The sequence below is a fragment of the Neopelma chrysocephalum genome, unplaced genomic scaffold, assembly GCF_003984885.1.
Source record: "Neopelma chrysocephalum unplaced genomic scaffold, ASM398488v2 Primary Assembly neopelma1_24, whole genome shotgun sequence".
Classification (NCBI taxonomy): Eukaryota; Metazoa; Chordata; class Aves; order Passeriformes; family Pipridae; genus Neopelma; species Neopelma chrysocephalum.
Genome location: NW_020897693.1, coordinates 23,093,201 through 23,114,967, shown reverse-complemented (window position 1 = coordinate 23,114,967; position 21,767 = coordinate 23,093,201). Strand labels below are relative to the sequence as shown.

Below are 21,767 nucleotides of genomic sequence, written 5' to 3'. Positions count from 1 at the left end.
GAGGAGAGGAGAGGAGAGGAGAGGAGAGGAGAGGAGAGGAGAGGAGAGGAGAGGAGAGGAGAGGAGAGGAGAGGAGAGGAGAGGAGAGGAGAGGAGAAAAACGGTGAAGTCACAGTTCTTGAGTGTTAGTTCATCTACAAGGTTGAAATTGCCCAAGTAGGATCTGGATTCTGATAAAAATCTGAGTTTTCTCAAACTGTGGGGGACATGGTGATCTAAGATTCCCTTTTAAGTGAACAGGCTTGGACATTCAAAGGAGAGTTGTAAGGGTCAAGTCTGTAATACTCCTTAAATACCAGTACACTAACTTCTACATTTTGGCTCATGTGTGCTTTTTATTTAATTATCAATTAGTGCAACAAGACAGTAATAACCAATCCTAACATCCACTCTAATCCAGATTGTTTGATCTGTGCTGAGGTGGGCTGTGAATACAGGTAATTTTGTCAAAGAACTGCGCATAAAGTATACAGCTTTTGCTCATGCTCTGTGGAGGAAAAATTGCCATCCATAGTGACAAGTAAACTGCTGTCAGTTGTCTAATTGAAGTGGTCTCTGTCAACCCAAGATTATTTTCTTTGTTTTCTTGACTGGTTATTTATCATTATTTGTAATAGAATGGACAACATTTGTGGAAATTTTTGATTAGGTGACAGATCTTAGCACTTATACAATGTCATCAATTCATTCTGCTCTGTCCTTTTTGAAGCTTAGACATTATGTAGGCAACACAATAGAGCTCTGTCTGGGTGCATACAATAATGTTTAAAAGGTACTGCAGTAGTTAATTTTTTTTTTAGATTAAGTATTTTTGGTTTGAACATTCTTGTAGCTGAGACACCAAACCCAATAATGAATAATGCAATAAGTAGGGATTTAGGTATTCAGACAGTATTTTTGTTTTAGCTTCCTGTCCCTCTCCTCTGTTTCAGACAAAGGATAGGATTCCTTAGTGACTGTATATGGTGAATAAATCAACTGGTGGAAGGTCTGAAGTACATGCAAACTAGTTCTAGTTCCAGTTTAAAACAATTTTGTAACTCTCTAAATACCCTCTGTAAACAAAGCAAAGTAGATACAATCTGAACTGTTGGTTTCTGAACATACAGCAGAGAAGATGACAACCTAATCAAAATTCTTATTAAAGAAATATTACAACATAAATGTCTCATTATCATATGGTCTTGGGTACTGTTGTGGATATTATCTGAAGGAGATAATGAATGAGAATCTCATTGCTGCGAGGCTCTCAGCAGATGATCATGGTCATGTTTGTTTTCCAGACCTAAAGATTTGTGCTTCCACCAAATATTTAACCAACTACATAAATTAGTTATATGAGAAACAACAGAAGAGTTCCTTTGTTTTATAATGTATACATTAGATTCCGTAAAGGATGACTTTCTTGAGTAGGGTTGCATTTCAGAGGTGAAGCAGAGTTGATGTAGCTTACTTATTGAGGTGTGAAAAAACATAAGGAAGTGAGTTAATACATTTTATGGCTCATACAGTAGTTTTTTTGTGTACTGTGGTAGGGTCTAAAAGTCCTAAGCAGTAAGATCTGAATATTGGTAGGTTGTTACACCCCAGAATTTTTCCCTGTTTAATTAAAAAAGTCATGACAATGTTGTCTGTGAAAACTCAACTTGGCTTCTTTAAACTTTGTAATAAATATACAAACATCATCATGGTTATCTGTCATTTTTCTACCAGAAAAGTTTCGTGACATATAAAGTAGTGACTGAGTTAACATCCCGATTCACTGTATGAGAATACTTTCTAAATGTATAATTGAATGTGGGATATCATCCATCAATGCTCAGGAGTTCCTCCCAGTTTTGATAAATTGCATCCTTTCCACATTGTTGAATGACTTGTTTGAAAAGCCTCAGATGTTAGTTTCTCTCTTAGTAGTCCATATCAGCCTCATCTTGTGATTGATGTGTTATTCTGCACCCCTGCTTTGTGTACATATATAAACTGATTCTTCTCTGCCATTTCCTGTGCATCAAGCCTGAGCCCTGCGAGTGCAGGAAGAGGCCCGCCTGGGAGCTAGCTGCCTTGGTCTTTCAGGATTTTTAGGTGCAGACTGGCCTGCAGATTTGTGGCAAAGGCTTTGTGTGTCTTTTTTTTTGAAATGTGCCAAGGAGCAATAGCAGTGTGATCTGGAGGGGAGGATATTCCAATGAATGTGGTAAAGTGCCAGTACTAATGTATTCAACAGTAGTGCATATGCTGAGGTATATAGCGTGAAAAATACTGCCTTTTCCACATGTGATGGATCACTTTTCCACAGTGATGGTGGTTGTGTTTTAAAACAATTAAACAGTGCCTTGGGATGATCCCTTTTACAGATATAAATAAATAAAAACTTACTTACAAGTATGCTGCAAAGTCCCTCACTCTAGTTCCATGCTGTACAGCCAAACATTATTCTGGATAAGTGAGGCGTAGTCACAAGACTAGTTCAATTTCCCACTGCTTTTCAGTATTAGATATTCTTCAATGTTCTAGTAAACTTATTTATGAAGAGATTGGATGGTTGTGAAAATTGAATTGAATATAATATGTGGAAAAAATTCTATTTACACAACACGATTTTAAATGGATTGACATTTTTTTGTTATTGAAGTGCCATTAAGTGCAACAAAACAATATTAAAAACATTAAAGATACAGAATTTAATATTGACCTTGAATCTGAAGTGTGACATGAGTAATTTCAAATTACTAGTGATTAGTCTTTGTAAATGTCTTATTAGGCTTGTATTCTATAAAGATTATACAGATGTTCTAAACTTTACTAATATTATTCATGTTTATAGTTAGAAATATGTGTTACGGTGTAAAGGACTGGGACCTTCTTATCACAACAAATGTAGCAACAAGTCAGTTTTGCTTACTGCTGCTGCGCAGCCAGTTGCTGGGGACACTAAAGCTGCCATTTGAGCAACCAGAGTGGCATTGCATAAGCCTGTGGGATGTCTAACATCAAATATCCACTGTACAGTTAAAGCTTCACAAGACTTTTGAGATAAACCGAGGTTAAATGTCCCCCGTATTTAACACAAACAGTGACAACACTTTTGTTCCTGAGAGATATTCAAGGCAGTCTTTGTGCACAGTGATACTGTTTTTTCATTTCTCTCTTGCACATTGTATGTTTAATCATCGCTATTATTTCCTTCAGCATTACAAACCTAAATTTACTGTCAATTCACGGCCACAAATAGCTTTCATCAGCCATGATGGCTACAGCACAAAGGTCTATGTGTGGTGGTCTGGGAACCTGGAGCACGCCTTTGTGTGGACTGGTTTGCCATCTTTAGTTCACTCAGAGGCACCTACCCTGCAGAGATCAGTGAAATTAGTTTGATGAGTACAAAGGAGTGCAAGCGTAGAACTGGCCAAAAGGTATGGATTGCTGACACCTCTAAGTGTCCTGTTTATGTAAGTAAAGCAGCTCTTACCTTTAGTAGTTAAAATAATTAAGGTGAAGACAAAAAAGTCTGACTCCCTATGATTTATAATAAATGCCTTTTTAAACTACTAAAGTACAACTTGCTTTCTATTAACACAAGTCCTGGCAGATCTTAAGTATTTAAGAGAAAATGATATCACTGAAGTGCAATTGTTCTTTTTTCTCATGTGCTAACTGGCAAAATTGGAACCATTTACAGTTTCCACATTTGTAGTATTTTGGTTGGAGTGAGCATACTTCCTTTAGGAAGTAAGTGCAACTCCACCTAAGGTTCTGCAGATACAACTGTATGCAACAATATAAAATTAAGATGACAGCGATTTTCAATAGTAAAGACTGGACTTCTTTTCAAAAAAATTCTGCCTGATTTCATAAGGTAAGTTCTATTAAGAACTTATGACATGCAGCTATAACAGTGCTCTTCAGTGTATTTCACTCTTTGTCGACTTCAAAAGCCTTTTTTTTAATATAAAGGAAGTATAAAAAGCTCCCAAAACATTTAAGTCTCAATCATGTAATAGGTGCATGAAGATAGTAAGAGTAATGGTGGTAGTACTTAGAAGATACATATTTCAACATAGGTGCCTCAATATTTAATGATTAAGATGTTCCCCCAGGTATTTGGACTATGCAATTCTTTTTAAGTACCTTACTGAGAGAGAGGAGTTTGTCAAGCCTGCTCTGAAGACATTGATTTGGTAGTTCTCACACTTCTGCTATAATAATTATGTAAAAAATGGGCTAATGGATGCATATATTGTTCCTCTATCTTTGTAGCAGTCCGTATCATGCAGCAAGGCCCCTGGATTGGAAACAGAGACCATGATGGGGATTTGTCGGAAAGTTTCTGGCTATTCTGTAGCACAAGATGGATTATGGGCTGTCTTAGTGTCCTGCTTCCTTCCTCTGCACAACTGCTCTGTCCTTTTGAGTTCTGCAGGAGATATTTGCAAGTTCACGTCTGTGAGTCAGGATTTATCCCATACTTACTACATACGTTTAAACTTCTGAGAGATGCAGTTACAGCCCAGTTTGAACTCTTGTTTACAGTAGGCTGTAGCAGTATCAACTGCTGTGTCTTAGATGTGGTCATTATACTGTCCTTTCAGCAAAATACTTCAAGAATCCATAATACACATGTAGGACCTGTGGCTTAACTGCTGTTTTGACTGAGTTGGGCAAAACTAATGCAGACTTAAATTACCTAAGAGTTAGGGACCATACCATTATTAAGGTGAAGATGCCTGGCATTGAAAAGAAGACAGTCCAAAAGCAAACAGGGAATCAGATCAAAAAGGAAGCTGATGACTTTCCAAACCCCTGCAAATTGGAGGACATTGACAAAGGCCAAATGAACTTTTGGGAGTAGTGAGGAATCTAGAGATTTGTACACAAACATTTGCTAGTTTTCCATACAATAGCTCTCAGACCTTGTGTCCATAACAGTACTGAGAACCAAGTACTTCCCTTTTTGCTAGCCTTCATGAAGTGTAATTTTGCAGAACTACGATGTCCTGGTCACACAGGTAGAGATTGCATAAACTCAACTGTTTTGATTACAAAAAACTGCTTACTCTGTTCTTCACTCTTTTTAACAGTTAAGGAAACAAAGACAGAGAGAACAGTTTTTGTTTAAAGCATATGCTCGCTGAAAACTAAAATCAGAGAAATATGACTGGTGAATGTGTTGTCAGTGAGAGATTGCTTCTGACTAAGGAATAATGGTTTACATTAATAAGTACATAGCAAATGTTGGCACAATTCTTTAACCTAAGTGTCTGTTATAAATCGTTTTGTCAATAAGGATTCCCCCGCCAAAATAATATTCTTCTTTATAGAGAATAAAGTATAAGCCTTTGAGATTTTTTTTTGCTGTGCTTTACATCTTACTAGTTGTAACAGGCTTCTACCAGCAAAGAAAAGAGTTCGTCAAAGGAAACTGGTTCAAATTTTGAACAGAGCTGAGCTGATTAATTTCAAATTCTTTCCTTATTGATGACTAAATAGTGATCTCCTAAGTTATCTTGTAAGACAGTTTTCTCCTTTGTGGTGGTGCTTAATAAGAACTTGGAGTAGCCATGTGTGAAGTAGTATTAGCAACTGAGGCTTGTTATAATGCAAGCACTCTCCCATCTTTTATTCTAATACTGGCTCTTTTCTTGGAGTTAGGAATTGCCTGCCTTAGTAGTGTGATAACATGGTATTCATAAAAATATGAATCTGAACCCTTTTTTCTATTTTGTAGTCTTCAGTCTTGTATCATTATGATTTTTTTTGTTTTGGGCCTCAAGTTCAAATAAACCCACTTGGATACTGCTGGTTGTATTGGATTTACATGGTAAGGTTTTGGTAGCTGGGGTAGGCTGCAGAGTTAGGCTCTCTTGAGAAACTAGGGGCTGCCCACTTATCAGTCAGCTAATTGTTCAGATCTGTAGCACAGATAGAACCTGAGAGTCCAAAACTCCTTTGCTGTTGGTAGATACACTTTGCTAGATGGTTTCATGGTTATTATTTACACAGTTCAACGCTGTCCGCAGAGAGGATGATATCTGCCACTGCTATAGTGTTCTGGTTTTCCCTCAGTGTTCAGAGTGTAGCTTTGTACTTGATTTCCTAGAAACACTGTGATGCCTGCTCTTAAGATTTTCATATCTTCATGGGATTTTACTCAAGACTATAGAATCCATATGTTTCAGAAACAGTTGGCTTTTCATGGTATCTCAATGGCAATGGAATATTTTCATCAGCATTTCAGAATAAGAAACAGATGAGAGATATGTAAGGCAGGTAAGAAATAATAATTTTGGAAAATTTGAGCATCCTATTTTGAAATCCTTTTGACTTCTTAGATTTGAACTGGTGTGTGGAGTGTGTTACACTTCTGACAAATTGAATTGAGGTCCAGAGTCAAGCAGTTAGTTGAATGAGCAGTAACAATTAGCAGATATTCAAAATTTGGTCCAAACAACTATCAACAACAGATTTGAGGAACAAAAATAATAATTTCTCTTTACTAGGAGCTAAGTCAGAAATTCCAGTTAAATTCTTCTTGGGTTTGGTGTTTTTTTTTTTTATTTTACTCAGCTGATCTGCAGGTGTAGAGGATTTTGGCCAAGGTTTCAGTCATTGGAGACTACAGTCATTACTAAAACTCCTGGGCACACATTTCTGTTGGAATGCAGCTGATGTCATGGAAAAATGGGACCTTTTTGGTAACCCCTAACAACCAGAAGTATGGTAAACAGTAAGTATTACCTCCACTGAGATACTCCCTTTTAAAGAGACTTATTAGGATGGTGCCTATGTGCCAAAAAATATAAACTTTTACTGATTTAATGATGTTTTTCCTAAAAGCACCAGCCTACTGCTGAGGTTTAGCTATGATTTTGATAGGCCTAATAAAACCAGAAATAGTTCTGTTTAAATTTTAAAATACCCAGAATTTACTGTTCTTTCCACCACCTAACAGTTTTATCGTCTTTCACATCAGAAATCAGTGTTGGCATATTAGTTAGAGGGGAAATAGCACTGTAATTTTCATTATTTGCAAAACCTAGGTTTTTTCCAAGGTATATTTTCCATCTAATTTTCTTTTAGAGTTTTGCAGAAATATAGAACTGGTGAAATATTTTTAATATTTTGTTTGTTTTTTGAAAGTCCTTCCTCAGCTTCAAGTTGTGCATTCTGCTTTGCTTTCATAGGCTTACTGATGACTTCCAAGATAATTTAGATGTTTGTCATCTGAGGGCCATTCACTCCTTTACATGATTTGTGTGTTTTCTTTTTTATTCCTCTGTTGATAGAAATACCAGTACCACACCTGTGAAAGCCCCTTTTTGCCACCTTTGCAATATAAAGCTTCACTTTCCTTTGTAAGCAGACAGTAACATGGGGAGAAGGCTAAACAGCCTAACATACAGCAACACATTGTTTTCTGAGAGCCGCAGTCTAACTCCTAGTACACTTTTTGTGATTAGTCATTGCATACGTTTGGGATTCTTTGGCTTAAGCATTGAGGCAGTTGTCAGTTTCTTTCTTCTAAAGGGGAGATGCCTGTGTATAAATCATAGTTGTCACTTAAAGATACTTTTGGCAGGATAGAACTAATGCTGTTTTGCTGGCCTCTCCTTAAGCCATGCTTTCCTTGGACTTAGATAAGGACCTGTGTAGTAACAGTGGTATAGGACAAGCTTTCTTGCTGCATACTTGAAAAACTTAATTTGCCATAAACTCGATGTTTCCTAAGATAACTGTGAATTGGACTGTAGAAATAGGAACAGTAGGCTACCAAAAAAAAAAAATTGCTGAAACATTTGGAAAATATACAGCTGTTGTACACAGGGCTTGAATATGTCTGTGGAATATTAGGCAATAGTAGGAGAGCAGAGGGCGTTCTTTGATGGTTCCTTGTTAGTCTCTTGATTTCCACTCAGGCTTCCAGCTCTACGAATTTGGTCCTTGGGAGTATGGTACAGATGGTACAGCACTGTCTGTGACAGGCAGTTGCTTTCTCCAGTGTTAAAGAAGCCAAATAATGAACTTAATGGTTGTGGGATTTTTCTTGGCAGTACATTTACATTGCCTTTTACTTTAAATCATCTCAGATCTTTGCTATACTTCTAAGTAGAAAAAGATTGCAAGCCTTAAGCATTTAGAAGGTGAGGGAGAAACCTTAAAAAATAGTAGTTATTCTCAGGTTTTTTTATATTGCCACCTTTTTGTAAGTTTTTAGATATTCATATTTTCCACATTTTTCTTGTGCATTTTAGGTTAAACACTGTATTATTAGTGTTATGATTCAAACAGGATTCACATATCAAGAAAAGTGCCAAAAATCAAATATTCAGCATTAAATGAAAAGAACTCATCCTGGCAGGATGGTTTATAACCTGAATGATTTCTTTTTTTAATGACACCATGTTCTAGTTTCTTACAGGTGTTTATATATGACCATACTTTGTTAATATTTTCTAATAACTGTTTAGCATTTCTATTCTCTCAAGTTCCAGCAAAACCTTTCATCACTCCTTTCAGAAATATTTATGTTTTTTTTCCCCTGACTCAGTGTTTGACATACTAACTAAACAAAAAATTCTGATGGTTGTTGCCTTTTGTTCTGTGGTCTTGCTCCCTAGATACTAGCAAGTGGTACTGACCTTATCTTCTCCAGTCACACTTTTAAAAAAGGAATTAATAGATTCTGTAAATCATGGGAGAACAGTGACTACTACATGCAGTTCTTCAATTTGATGTTTTCAGTTACTTCACAGCAAGCTAATGTATTTGGAACTAGGATTGACATTAATTGTCCTGAATTTTTCTTCCAATTCTCCTTATGCAGAAAAATCACTCTGCTTCATGAATATTATATAAAATGAATGTTGTTTTATAAAATGGTAAGGCCAAAGAATACAGAAAATAAGGTCATGTGCATCTTTTAATGGTGGATTTAAATGAAATGCAGGTAATTAGTAGTTAAAAGATTTCTTTATTAACATTCAATGCAAAAAAAAATTAAAAATTCCCAAACCTCACCAAGAAAGTGACAGCCTCACATCTCTTTGGAAAACAGAACAGTTCTTCAAGTTGGAGTTCAGCTAAGAGCTCTTATAGAGAATTGGGAAGTAGAAGTCAGTTTGTTCTCTCATGATTGTGTGTTCATTCTTCAGTCCAAGTATTTTAACAATTCTGATTATGAACATAACATGGAACGTGACTAAATGACGAAGGTGCTGTTCTCACTGTCCTTTTTTAGTTTCTAACTGTACATACAATATAGTTACATGCTGTGCAGTTTTCTCTTTCACTATTTGCTAAATGCAAGTAAAATGTAAAAAGAATAAATGTCAGTTTACTCTCTGTGAATATTTTGTACTTGAGCTGTATCTCAAGAAAGAGTGTTATTTTCCTGGATTTCTTTTGGTTTGTTTGATGCTGTTCAGAACAATAGCATCATTAATTTGTTTGCTGATAACCTAAGGCAAAGGAGCTCTGCTCTACTCTATCTCTCTTGTTCATGCTATCTGTAATCAGGAAATAATGGTATGGATTGTCTTAATATAATGGGAGCTTCCAATGAAATTATGGCATTGAATTGTAATCAGTACAAGATCTAAGACTATGGGAGACTACATCAAGAAACAGAAATAAACAAATACTGTTTGGTTCATGTATTCGTATCCAAGTGAAGATGAGGCAAAACCTTCTGTTGAAGGTAATGAAAATAAACTTAGATGTTCTACTAAGATTTTAATTTCAAAAAATATATTTAAAAAATGAGCAAATTATTGCATGTTTGCTACTGTTTTTCAGGTTTGTCTTAGCTAATGACTCTTAATTAAGTTAGATTCCAGAGACAAGGAGTTTAGAGTTCAAGGTGGCTTGACATGTGTGAATGAGAGGGAGATGTTTTCAGTCTTTTCTGGTCTCCTGGTCGCTTTTGGCTGACGTATACCTATGATAAAATTAACACTTCTGCAGAATTTGAGCTTAGATTTCTGGCAGTGGACACGTAGTTTTCCTAGTACTGCCTGAAGTGTTTCTTTTTGTATTCCAGTGTTTCTTTTCTGATTCAGGTGTAGGTCCTTTCTGTCTACCCTATTCTTACCTGTAAGTATAGTTGTCAAAATCTCAGTACTTCATTTCCTGGAATGTTAGTCGCTTTCATATGAAATAACTGAGTACCTTCTGAAATATTTTCCTTTTGGGGCTTTTGTATTTCTATCCTCTTGTAAATATCTTTTTACCTCTTTATTCTTTTTATTTATCATGTCATGGAGTATTTTTCTTTTTACTCTCTCTAGCATTTGTGAGAAATCTCGATAGCTTGATCCTTGATTCCATTGCCTTTTCTGGATAATCTTTCTTCAATTTCCATTTCTATACGGACCATGACAAGATCTTCCACTTTTCCTAAGACTATCCTCGTTGTCCAAAATAAAGTCTGACCTTTTCTTGGTGATATTTTGCAGGCTAATCTCTGGGTTAAAAAGTTCAAAAGACTCCCTATCTTCTTCATCTCCAGTCATCAATCCATCTTTAGCTGCTATGGACAAAATCTTTGTTCTTTTTTGGGCCCTAGCTGCACCTTTGTTAGAGACTTTTACACAAATCCTCATTATCTTGGACACACCTGAATCTCACAGTTCTTTTATTCTGCACAATTAATCATAAACACTGCGAAGAAAAAAGCTCATGCCTAAAGAGCTCCTTTGTCATGATACCTGTTAATTGCATAGTACTGACTGTAGACAGGCTGTGTTTTGACCTTGTCTCTGCTGGGTTTTTTGTATTGCATCCCGAGGTAATCTGGAGGTGACAGTAGTTGCTGGAGACAGATTTGCAGTAGTATTTTTAAGAATGGTAGTTAAATTGTTTGCAGATCTGTTCAGTAGCTTGCAGCCAGTGTAATTTTGTTACCTGGTAAACACTGACCAAAGGTCCCATATTTGTCAAAATTACGGCTATTCCTATGTTACTAATAAATAAAATAAAATACTCCTTTTGATTTCCTTGCCCAGGGCCAGATACAATATTTCAGACACCTAATGTATTTGTTTTGTGTAAATCAGATGACATGAACAAAGCTGGCAGATCAACTTCATAAACACCATAGTTAAATGTTAGACTAATACTGCAAAACCTGAATGAGTTACATGTCATGTTAAGCAGTTTCTGAAAGGTAAACTGTTTATTTGTTGGTTTAGGATGCTCTTAAGTTTGTCCAGCAGTTTGGGTAGCAGCTTTATTTCTAGTAAATTTTAGGAGCAAAATGATTATTTGAAAAGTACCACCAGCATTTAGGGAGAGTGTGTGTGCATGTGAGCTACAGATTTTAAGTGTTGGTGAAAATTTTCATCTTGCTCTTTGGCATTTCTACCTGTCACCGCTCTAGGGACTGCCTCTGGGTGAAAAAGTTGTGAGGCTGCTATTGCAGTCTTCAGCTTTTGCCAAGACTTCCTCTTACTTTGTAGGAAATAGCCTTTGTACATCACATATATAACCTGTAGCAACTTAGGAAAAAGACTGGTCGACTGAAATTATTTCTAGTCACAAAAATTCTACAGTGCATTTTGTAGAGATAAATCATATCTTGCAACAGGAATATCTGCTTTGGCATGTCAGCACCATAAGGAAGAGTAAGCAGTGGTTTTCAGGCTGGGTTGGAGCTAAAAGGTACTTTCAATCTGCCATGGGTCAAAACCCAAAGCTGGTTTAGTAAAGATGAGCATGACAGTGCAATGATATGTACAAAAGAGAAATGGTACTGTGTTTCATTTCCACTGATGATAGTTCCTAATTCCTGAGCAGTTGGCAACTTTTGCTAAAATGGTTGTTATTAGTGTATCTTCTAGGTAGTGAAGCATCAAAGTTAGCATCTGTAACTGAAGTGAGAATTTGCATGTCACCCTGTTAATGTTCTTACTCAGTCTCAAGCTAGTTGTGGAAGAACTTCATATGAAATACAAAATATATATGTATATATAGAAAGCTTTCTTTGTATCAAAAGGATTTAGATTTTCTTTTAAAGTTAAACAAGTCCTCTTGTATACATCCGTGTTTTAAGTACAGCTCTGAATGTTATTTTTAACTAAGGATTTTGGGGATATTTCAGCTCACAAGATTCCGTATGTAATTCTAAAATAAAAATAAAAATCTCAAAGAAATTATAGCTTCAGTAGTTGTCCAAATCATTCAATGTATATGTTAAAAGCACGACATAATAGAATGTTTCTACTGCTTCCCAGAAAATAATATCCAAATCATCTCACTTGGTCTTCAAATCGGGCACTATATGTCCTTTTCTAACAACACAGTATACACTTCTAAATAGAAGTCAACTATCAAGCCGATCCATAATCCAAGGCATGAAGGAAGCCAACAGTCTTGCTGGCAGTGCTGCCTGTATTTTGCCCCAGCATCCCTGAGCGCGTGTGTGTGTGTGCGCACGCATGTGTGGTGTTAGGGGCCTGCAGTAAAGCACACTGCAAATAAAGAGAATATCCCACTCTGTTCTATATGAGATTTTCTGACTCATGCAGCTACCATCCACATACTCCTGTAAAGTCTGTGATGTTTATCACTAGAATGTTTCTCTGTAATTTATGTTAAGTCAGACAGAGGTCAGTGTGCCCTGTCTGAAGCCTGGATTTGCACACCTCTGGCAGTTTTAATAAAAGACTCTCATCTTTTGTCATATGTAGGTTTACTCTTGCAAACTTGTGACAGGCTAAGCAAGACTGAAATGCATACTTGTTTTGTCACTTGAATTAACTTCTGAGCACAATAGTTCTGAGTAGATGTGGCATTTTTCCCTATTCCAAGGGCTATTTGTGTTTTGCTTACTAGCAGTCAGCATATTATTAATGTCAGTTGTGAACGTGACTACAGGCAGAAGCACTGCTTCAGTGCCTCATAAAACTGAGTAACTGATAGGAGATTGCTTTGGACTTTCAACACCATAAGTTTTCCAAATAATGTTTTCTGAATTTAGAATGCATGAACTAGTGTTCTCTTATCTGGCTTAAATATCTAGTGAGATTTTATCTGAAGAATATTGGGTAGATCTGGGAACAGAGATAGAAATATTGGTAATAGAAGGGAATTGTGCCTCAAATATCAAGCAGAGAGGACAGTGCCTAAGACGTGTACCAGTAGCTTCTGAAAGGTTTTTACCAAAACTGTGTAAGATCTTTTAAATAAGGAATTAATAGAGGCAACTGCAGCTCAAAATGACTGGTTTACACTGGCTACCTGTAGCAAACTGGTTTAAATGAGGATATTGTGCCATGCTAGTTGGGGAAGAGAGGAAATGGGAGCAGATGGCCTAATTCTTCATTTGACTATGGGTCCTAAAACAGGAATGAAGGTAACTGTGTGACAACTCTCATCACCCAACAGGTTGCAAAGTACTGAGCATTAGAGTGCCAAACTCAATGTCTATGCATACAACGCTGTGTAAGAGGTTACTGTGAACTTTCTGTCCTACCTGTAAAGGTTCAGGTATTGGTCATTGCTAGAAGCAAGATCACTGATTAGGTGGTCAGTGCCCTGGGTTATCCTGTCTTTGTGGTTCTGAGAGTCATGAAGAAGTATCAGTCAATAAAGCCAAGAGCTGTCACTGCTTTACAGGTCAGATTTTGGTATGCATCTGTATTTGTTTGACTTCCTGAGCATCAGTTCTGCTTTCTGTATGCCATTTGAAATCTGGAATTTAGATGATGCAAAGCAGCAGGATTTAATTTCTCAAGGGTTTGGCTTCTTTTTAAAACCCAGAACAAACATATTTCAAGTTTCGTGTCCCTTTCCTAGATTGTTTGCTGGGCACTGGATGGAATGTTCCTACATACCAGCAGAGGACTTCACATTAAACATTCATTTTCAAGCTCTTTACACAGAATTATTTAGGCTGTAAAGGACTGCTTGAGATCATCTAGTCCTATGCCAAACTTCTTGCGTCATGCAAAATTAAGCTATAAATAGACTGATGTGGGCCAAATTTATTATCAGCCAGTGCTGTATGCTTTTTCTTTATCAGTCTTTACACCGGGCTTTTCAACAGGCACACAGTAAAAGAAGCTGTAATTGTAATAATTGCAGGAAAGTTTTAGAAATTATTTTTGAGGTGTCACACCCTCCTGAGCAGTCTTTTATTTGATGTACTTTCTCAAGTTTACTTAGATTGATTTAACAAAAACAAGATAGGCAGTGTGTCAGTGACAAGTGGCTAGTACAAGCATTTTGTACAGCGAATTTGATGTTCATAAGGCCAGGTTTTCCTGCTGAATTTTGACAGCAAATCAGAGTTTACATGTGCAAAACCTCCTGCTGTTTCAGTGCTGGGTTCTTTGCTCTGCCAGTGAGCCTTGGTCTATTTCTGCTTTGTTAAATATCTTCCTCTTGCAATACTAGTTCAAAACATGCTTCAGGAGATCAATGTAGTAACTTGGATATAAGTTGGATGTTAATATTGAAGTTTCCAGCACCCATTTTATCCATACTGACTCCTTGCTTGTGGATTTGAAATTCTTAGTAGTGGTCTTGGGATAATCCAGTCTGCCCAGTTGAGTGTATGCGTCATGAATGCTTTTTCTGCAGTGTGATGATGGATTACAGGCAACACTTTTGGCTTGTGTGCAGTCTTAGGTACAGTCTTTGGTCATCAGGTTAAATGGAGATCTTACAGGTGTTTGGAATTGATGTCTTCTACTGGAGAGGATTTTTCAGTCTGCCATTTGCTGCAAACATACATGAGGTGGTGTCATCCCCATGACTGGTGAGCTACTGACACAGATGAGGACATGGTGATGCAAATGGCAGGGTAGTAAGGGGCTGCTTATTGTGGCCATGGTGTGGCCTAGTCAGTTGAAGCCAACTTACAAACTACAGCTGAACAAGAACACTTGCAGTCAAAAAAAAAGCTACTTCTATGGAAATAAAGGCATTTTACTGATGTCACTTAAGGACTAGAGTCTCTCTCCCACATCCTGACTAAATAATTGTCACTAGTGAAGGATACAGGCTTTTGGTTTGACCTATAGACTTCTTTCTCCAATACCTTTTAGTAGGTAGACACTAGTTTATACAATGTGCAGTACCCTTGCATTTAGGCTAACTGGAAGGATCTGCTGGAGATTTGCCACATTATTGCAGACAGTGCCTAAGATTGCAGACATGGTTCCTATCGGTTGGGAAAGAGTAAGTTAGAGAATATTTGGTTACATTTGAGGAGTGATCATTCACCAGCTGGACTGGCGGCTCCAGCTGCAGTGTTGTTAGTAGTCAGTATAGGCAATATAAATGCAATAAAGCATGTGGAGGAAAGAAGTCTGTTTTGTAATCAGGCAGCTTTTAAGATAGCATTACAGCTAATGTTCAAAGGTTAACCACAGACCTTGTGTGCTGGAAGTTGATCACTTCCTGTGATAGTTTATGTTTTAATGTGTATTAAACAATACTAAAAGCAGCGGTTTCCACCACAAGAACACTGTGAACTCTCAGACTTTCTTACAGGCTATCTAAAAGAAACAAATTTAGTATTTTTCTCTTAATGGTGGTTCCTGACACTGGTTGCCAAATGCTGCCCAGTTCCAGACTGTGGTTTGGGAATCAGTGCTACAGAGAGTCATTGAAAAAATGTTAGGAAGATAGTGAGCCTGAGTCTGTAATATGGAAATAAGAAAACAAATTCAGACCTGAGGACGTTTGACCTAGAGAAGGATTCTGTGTCATCAAGGATCATAGGTGTTACGAGATGGCCAGATGCATCAGCCCCCAGCTGCTCTGCTGAACTGGATGCTGCTCCCGTCTTGCAAAGTTGACAGCTGTAAGACTACGCTGTATAATTAGCAACTTCCCTGTATGCAAGTGACCTGATCTGTGTCTCTAGGCCCAAGGAGGGCTCTGAAACACCCATTGTATTTGTTCTGTTTTGGAATGAAGGTGAATCCTTTGGCAGAGACCCAGTGGAAGTGTCAAAGATGGTCACTTCCTGCACTGCCATCAGTGAATGCTGCTAGGGGCTTTTTTCCTGCAGGTCATTATTTCAGGATCAGATACGAGAAACTATTTCTTTCCTCCTGCCTTTCCTGCTTCTCTGTCAGCCTCTTCTAAGAATTGCCTGGCACTTGGCAAGTTGGTTTGGCTTTGCATATCAACCTTCCTATTTGAAGCTACATGATCTCAAAATGGTGGATGAGAAGGAGAGTGAGTGAGCAAAATTACACATATACCTACACTTTTGTAGAGCTGGTCTCAGGCTAAGATGAAGGGCTTGGGAGATTTGAGACCTCCTGGGTGCCTCCTGCATTCTTTTCCTATGGTGTCATTTCCTTTCAGCAGTGTGTTCAAGCTCACCTGGGTGCGTTCACAGGTAGCCAGACTAGTATTGTGAAAGAGAAATTAGACACTTAACCTTGGCAATAATCAACTCCCATAGCTTGTTTGTACCTCTTTGTCATGCATTTATTGTCCCTTGTTTGCTCACTTCTAAGGAAATTCTTTTTGGCATTTTGTCAGGTTTTCATGAATCTGAGCAACTGCAGAATTAAATCGTGAGGCTCAGATGCAGAGGAGGGATTAGTTGCTTTCTTTCCTTGGCAGTTCACCTGTACAAACATGTATTGGGGATGGGTGGAGCTCAGTGGTAATGATAGCGTCTTAGAAACATAATAAACAGGTTTTGTGTAGTGTTTCTTGCTAAGAGGCTGCTTGAAAATCCCCTAATCCTGTCTTCCAGACTGATAACCTTCTTGTCCTCTGCAGGGCAAGGAGAACTGGGTGAATTGCTTCGCTCTTTGTGTAATGAGTGCTGAGCCCTGCAAAAAAGTAACTAGTATCTCCCCATGCCAATACATGTCAGGGCAAATAACCCCAAGAACAAGCCTGGCTATTTAACTGTTGTGCTCCTTGACAGAAAATGGTGAAAGCCATCATCTTGAATGCACGAATTCTCTTGATTATTTTAATCCTTATTAAAAAGAATGTCTTTTCCTGGGTGACTTCTTTAACTAGGGCCCCTTGCTTTGTATGTCTTTTGCGCTTTGCAAAACGTTGGTGCCTGCTTAGCAAAGCATTGCTTGCCAGCTAATAAAAAGAAGCAATTCACAGCTATTGAGTGTTACTTAATCATGTTGGAGTGAGGCTTGATCTTCGTGATTTCAAAAAAAAAAAAAAAAGGTGGAATGTCACGTATCTGGTTCTTTTGTGTACACAAGAATACTTTTCTTGCCTATTTTGCCTTAGGGGCTATATCAGAAGCCAGATTTGGGTCTGTGTTGAAGCACTCCAAATTGACTTGACTTTACAATCAAGTTCTCCTTATCTTCCGCAGCAGTGAATTGCTTCTCTAAAATTTCCCATGAAAACATTTTAAGAGAGCTCAAATGTACTTAGGCTGAAGTTCCAAGGAGCAAAGTAAGATGATGTACTAATCTTTTAACCTGGTGCTTTCCTCTTGTGACATACCTTTCTGTAGTTTCTGTGTTCCCTTTATCCGGGGAAAAAAAAATCCCTGGACAGCTTTCTCATCTTCTCCCCTTTGCATTGGCTTCAGTGCTTTTCTGGTCTTCTGCTGAGCCATTGTATGCATGAATGCAGAAGACAGTGCATGCAACAAAACAAGTGGTTAATTTTCTGTAAGGTTAGCATGCTGGAATGGCTCAGCGAGCAGAGAAGTTAACATAAGCAAGTGGAAACACTTGAATAGGGATCATGGGAGGAAGATGTCCAGCATTTAGAGAGCCCTGAAAGTTGAAATTGATTCCTGATGTGCCTGTTGATGCTGCTATCAAAGATGCTATTTTGAGATTTCATTTTCCTGTGTGAACATAGTGGATTTACTGAAACTGCAATCAGACAGTCCTACACTGTTTTGAAATGCATATTGCTCCAGATGGTATCTTTTTGGTGTCCTGAATAATACTGTTTCAATTTCACTATTGCTGGTATTTTTCAGACACTGTCAGAGAATTTGGATGACTTGTAGCAGTAACCTTCAAGATCAATAACTACAGGTAGTTCTGGTATTTGTTGTGGAGCTAATTACAAAGGTGGATATTAGCTCCCTTCCCTGTGCTGTGCTTCACAGCTCCTTCAATGTCAGCCCAATGCCAGCCCAAAATAGTTTACTGAAATAATCCAGGCTAAAAATAACCTTCTGCAAAAATGTGGCATGAGACAATGAGTAGCTTAAGGTAAGTAAAGCTGGCAATTTTTCAAGCCTGCTTTGCTGCTGAAAAAGAAGCAGCATGTAACTGCCCCCACAGTTGGTCATTCCCATCCATAAGCAGTGCTGAAATGGCTGTGGCAGTCTTTGTGGTGTCTTCACCTAGTGGTTACTGGTGTCCTCCAAAAGGTCCCTTCTGTGATACACTTTTCCCCTTTTGTGTTCAGTTTAGTTGGTACAACTCTTTTGAAGGCCACCTGTGAACTGGGAAAAGAAACATAAATGAATTTTAAAAGCCTGTATAGAAATGAAAAGAGATGGGGTTAGTTTAAATTTTGCCCAGTTTCCCAGCTTGGCATGTGGTATTGCAGAAATAGTGCTGATGTGAGCTGCTCAGGTTGTCAGTGCTGTACAAGGAAACATCTGTGGAAGCACTGCCTGAGCCTGTGGGGTGTTTATAAATGAGGAGGTCCTAAATTATGGAATCGTATGTTAAAACCTAAAAGTATTAAAAGCATACAAGTAAAAGTGGTATACTTGACTGTATTTTTGCCATTTACTACCTGTAAAAGATCTGGCAGCCAAAATGCTGTGCACCCAGTTTTACTTGAGTCTAGCCTAAGTTATCTGAACACTTCCAGGAGTGGGGCATTCACAGCTTCTTTGGACAACCTGTTCCAGTGTCTCACCACCTTCACAGGAAAGAATTTCTTCCTTATGTGTAATCTAAACCTACTCTCTTTCAGTTTAAAGCCATTGTCCCTTGTCCTGTCACTACAATTCCTTATAAAAAGTCCCTCTCCAGCTCTTTTGTAGTACCCTTTGGGTACTGGAAGGTGCTATAAAGTCTCCCTGGAGCCTTTTCTTCTCCAGGTTGAGCAAACCCAGCTCTCAGCCTGTCTTCCTAAGAGAGGTGCTCCAGCCCTCCCATCATCTTCATGGCCCTGCTCTGGCCTTGCTCCAGCAGGTCAGATCAGAAATTAAGAGGCAATTAAATGCAGTATTTCAATTGTTAGACTGGAAAACCAGACTTTCACTAAAAGCTCTTCTCTCACATCTAAACAGTAATTATTTTAAATTGCTCTTTTAATAAAAAGACATGTTTCTGTAAGTGCTGCAATTACTCTGTGTCCAAATTCTGCACTCAAGAAAAGTAACATTTCCCATGAGCATGGCTGTTAATTATCTTCTATCCATGTCTTAGTAACATTGCCTGCTGAATTTTCTCAGGATTTCATGTGTTTGTAACATTCTTAATTTCTGCCTCAAACTGTGCTGTGATGTTTATGACTGTAAATATGCAGTGCATTGGCTTCAGCTTTGTTTCATGACCGTTTCTATGGATTTGTGTTTGTTTAAAACAGTAAAGATTGACTCGACATATTACTCTGAAAATTATTAACAGTCTGTAGGCCATTACATTATGAAGAAACCAAAGCGCACTTTGAGAGCATTTACTTTTTTCTCTCAGCATTGCTGAAATACAAAATACAGCTGTTCAGCAGTGCACGTAATATTTGCTGGCAGTACCAGATAAAAACAAACAATGCAGGAGAAATGCAATAATGAGAAGAGTCTCAACTTTCTTTTTAATAGAAAAAGCTGTTTGTATCTCTGCCTACAGCTCGTAATAAAAAGTATTAGTATTAAAATGAAATAAAGCTGAGCATCAGAATTTTGTGAACTGGTCATAACCTCTCAGTATTGCTGTTTTCTAGTATTTTCAATGTATTAATTATTAATATTTTGTGTGTATCTGCTTCTTGAGTCACTGTATGTCCCCAAATGCCTATGCTTAATTCTTCATTTATATATCTAAATGTGCAGTGCCCAGTTGATATTCATAGGATACATAAAATGGAAATGTTGTTTTAACATTAATTGCAAATTTTATTGCCTTTTCTATTGTTTTCCACTCCCACATCAGATTTTTCTGCATCTAGGTTAGATAAGCATGTGGTGGGAATGGTCAATGTAGGTGCTTCTCCTTCAGTTGGTGTCTTGCATGCCTCTTTATGGGACCCCTGGTGGCCTAGTGGTTAGCATGCGGGACTCTCTCTGCTGCGACCCAGGTTCGAATCCCAGTCCCCTGGGCAGATGGAGCTCGTTAGCCCTGTGAGGCCATCCATCTATGAGAAGGTCACTCTAAACAAACCTACGTCCTGAGGACCTCACTGCCATTGTCCAAGCTTGCTAGGCCCTGGCAGATGAACTTTAGGATTAAAGGGTGAGTCCAGTTCTGCGCATGCTGCATCCCACCTAAAAAATCCATTGCGCAGGCTGGAAAGGTAAAAGACCTTTCCCAAAATCTTCGTTCGTGAAGACTGGCCATTATTATGAGTAAATATAGAAACCAAAATTGCTTTTATGCAGATTAATTTTTAGAGACATCTGTGAATAAGTAAATGGCAAATGATGTCCTTTAATTGAAATAGTAAGTAAAAATACTGATGCCTTAAACCCCTAATGTCTTTTTATTTTTCTAATTTTGTAAACCTTATAAGTTTTATAGGTAATAGAAGTAGATTTTAGAAATAAACCCCTTTCTCCCTCCTCCCCGTAGTATCCCTTAGTTTATACATTCCTTAATCCTTTCACCCCATTCCATACCCCCCATATCAACCCTATTCCCATATCTAGTAGATGATGTTTAGTCTTTTAGTCAAGGCAAGCCTGTCTTGTTTGGAGAACGCTTATATCTTGGCCTAAACCGCAGGACAGAGTCAAAGAACTGGGTCACCCTGCTCTTTGTACCCTGAAGATGATGAAGATGATGAAGAGGGGGTCCCAAAAAGCACCCCAGACCCAATTCCAAGAGGCGGGCCAGGGGGTGGACCAGGCCAAAAGTTATAGGGTGGACACACTTAGGATTGGCCAAATATTGTTATAAATGTAACATCCCGGGCACAGCCCGGGGCGCACCGTGTAACATCTTTTGCCTTGGCATAATTAAACCCTTTCTTATCTCACCCCAGCTTACGGCTCCTGGATTTTTTTTGTAGCACCAGCTGAGCGGGCATCAATACCTTAAGCCTCCAGAAGCTGAGCTTTTTTTGAGAGGATTGCCTTCATTACTGTTTCAGGTCCAGTTGAATCAGCTGAGTACCTGTCTCTTGTAGAGAGAGGTCTCTTAAGGTTAGAAATCAAATTCTTCTCTATTATACCAAACAAATTGCTGCTTTCTGCTTGCCAGAGGAACTACTTCAAAACAAAAGCAACCCAACTCACAGGGAGTTAAAATATTTTTGTCTTAAGTCATCATGTCTGGCCGAGGAGTGACCTCAGTCTTCTCCTGCTCTGAATCATTGTTGAGAACCCACACGGTCTAAATAGACTGAGTGACGTTTCAGTCCCAGAAACTGTTTGTCTTTTCATGTGTCCTGGCTAAATGAGTACAACCTTGACATTGTTAGAAAGGGCACAGCTACACCCAGGTACTGTAGGTGTAGTAGCAGATTAACCACTCTAACTACTTTCATGTGTGCAATCTTTCTAATCTTGATCAGGTGGCCACGTTGCTTTTCTCCTGGGGCACGTAGGCAGAGCTTGACTGCTTTTTTAATCCTGAGGCTGTTTTCATGGTGGTAGGTGCAGACACAAAAAAAGTTTCAAGGAGTTAAAG

At 38.2% G+C, this 21,767-nt stretch overlaps 1 protein-coding gene and 1 long non-coding RNA gene across 13 annotated transcripts in view; one reads left to right on the top strand and one right to left on the bottom strand.

Annotated features, from left to right (window-relative positions):
• RAD51B (RAD51 paralog B) overlaps window positions 1–21,767 on the top strand; it is a 439,031-nt gene that overhangs the window by 104,108 nt on the left and 313,156 nt on the right. The gene's annotated exons all lie outside the window — the stretch shown is intronic.
• On the bottom strand, window positions 14,119–21,457 carry LOC113980974. The gene is made up of 3 exons (XR_003538286.1): window positions 21,172–21,457; window positions 17,446–18,409; window positions 14,119–16,360 (listed from the first exon to the last, which is right to left on the bottom strand). It is a non-coding gene; the product is annotated as an uncharacterized LOC113980974 (long non-coding RNA).